Here is a 2427-nt window from a genome sequence, read left to right on the forward strand (position 1 = left end):
TTTGGAGGGTAGTTTGAGAATAAAAGCATCTAATAAAAAGATTTGGTACAACGAAGCACCCAGTATTGAGTAGGTATTCAAATCTGGCATAGTGGCAAGCATCTGTAGTCCCAGCTACTCTGGAGGCCGAAGTGAGAGGATTGCTTGAGACCAGGAGTTCAAGGCTGTAGTAGACTATGATTGTGCCTGTGAGTAGCCACTGCACCTCCAGCCTGAGCATCACAGCAAGACTCAGCCTCCAAAAAATAAAAATTAAAAAAAAAAAAAAGCAAATAAGCAAGAAAAGTGTTTAATAAGTTGGAAATGATTATGCACTCAAAAACTTCTACCATTTTTAATGAGAGACTGTCTATATCTGCTCTCAGGTATTCTTGATGATATAGTCTTTGGAGAATGACTCTCAGAGGATTTTTCCTTCTAAATGTAGAATGTTTCTGAATTAATTCACTTAATAAAAAACTAAATAATATCTGGAATTCCATTAAGAGGGTAATTTTACAGGTCATTGAAAGCTTATTTTATATCCCTTCTGAGATACTCCAATATTTACTTAATATTCAGAGATGAACTACTCCTTTTAAAAGATATCAGGACCATAACTTCCACAAGATACTATTCAAGTGTAGCACGATCCTGGATGAAGTTTTGAGAAATTAATTACATATGAATATACGTATCACTCTGGTCTTCATATTGACATCTCTTGGACAAAAGTGACTTTCCAGAATGCTCAATTTTAATTTATTTTTCATGATACAACAGTGGGTAATGTTCTTGGAGTGTGGAGCTATGGATGTGGTTTGCGACAATATCTGTCTAGCCTACTCCTGTTTCTTCTAATAGTCTTGCTATAAACATTACTACTTCAGGAACGACTTCCCTTACCTTACAATCTCTCTTTTTTTTGTTTGTTTTTGGGACGAGGTCATGCTCTGTTGCTCAGGCTAGTGTGCTGTGGTACAATCATAGCTCACTGTAACCTCAAACTCCTGGGCTTGACTGATCTTCCCACTTCAGCCTTCAGCATAGCAGGGACTACCAGAGTGTGCTACCATGCCTGGCTATTTATTTATTTATTTTAATTACTTTAAGGACATGATCTCATTATGTTTCCCCAGGCTGGTCTGAAATTTATGGCCTCAAGAGATCCTCCTGCCTCTGCCTCCCAAAGTCCCGGCAATATAGGTGTGTATCACCACCCACAGCCAGGGTCAACTCCCTTTTTATATTCCCTTAGTTCTTGTGTCTTCTCCCGCATTGTCTGTTGTTATGCTTTGTTACCCATAGAACATGGGTCTGTTTCTCTAATGTATAAGCTTTGAGAGTACAGGTACTAAATCTGATTTGTTAAACACTATATTCCCTTCACGTCTGGCAGTTCGTGGCACGTAACAGGTGTTCAATGAATATTTATCAAGTGACTCAATGAGTATTGTATTTAGTTAGAAATCAAAGACCACAACCAGAAAAACTTGTCATCAGCCTTTTAGGATCCATTCGGAAATAGGAAGCTCTTCAAATTTGTAAGCTGAAGAAAAAGGAAACTTTGGAGGAAACTTCAATAAAAGAAATTAAGTGAGAAAAGGATAGAAAAACAATATTGACTTTTCTAAAAATTGTGCTACCTTGAAAACAAAAATAATGCCATGCACAAGTTAGTTCGCTCATAAAATTTTGGCATTTCGTTCACTAAATTGAAAAAATTATACAAACAAGTAAATATTTGTAAATTGAATTTACTTTGGAATATTTTTCATCTTTGATATAAATTCAGTCCGAAGTTGCTGACCTTTAAAAATAGCAACACTCTTATCATTTACTGGGTGATGAGATGCAGGAGAAAATTTGAGGTTAGAAAAAAATAACATCCATGGCACAATAAAAAAGATGACGTTTTTAGGATGACTGACTTGGTAGCCTTTAGTGACAGGACACAGAAAGAGGAAGGGGAACCACAGGAAGCAAATTTACATTTATTGAGCGTTTTTCACAAGCCAGTCCCTGAGATGGGCACTTTGAATGCATAATTCATTTAATTTCCATACAATAACTTCGGGTTAATATTCCTATTCCCATTTTTCGAATGAAAATACTGTAATACTGGAAGGCAATTAATTTTTTATAGGACTCCTCCTAGTTAATACAAGAGAAAGTGGAATTATAACTAACATTTTCCTAGCCCAGGGCCCAAGGTGATGGCCTCATCATGCCTCAGGCAACCAAAAGAAACTCTCATTTTTAAAAGAGAAGTTCAGCAACAGCCACATATCCTGGAATCTTTTTCATCCTATGAAAACAGGCAAGGCCTTCAAAGGCAAAGAGTATCTTATCATCTCTATTCTCTTAGGATCTGAACCAGTACTGACCAATAAAGTGACCCACACATGTAAATTACATTTTAAAATTAGCTATGTTTAAAAAACTAGA

The sequence above is a fragment of the Mandrillus leucophaeus genome, unplaced genomic scaffold (assembly GCF_000951045.1).
Source record: "Mandrillus leucophaeus isolate KB7577 unplaced genomic scaffold, Mleu.le_1.0 Scaffold589, whole genome shotgun sequence".
NCBI lineage: Eukaryota > Metazoa > Chordata > Mammalia > Primates > Cercopithecidae > Mandrillus > Mandrillus leucophaeus.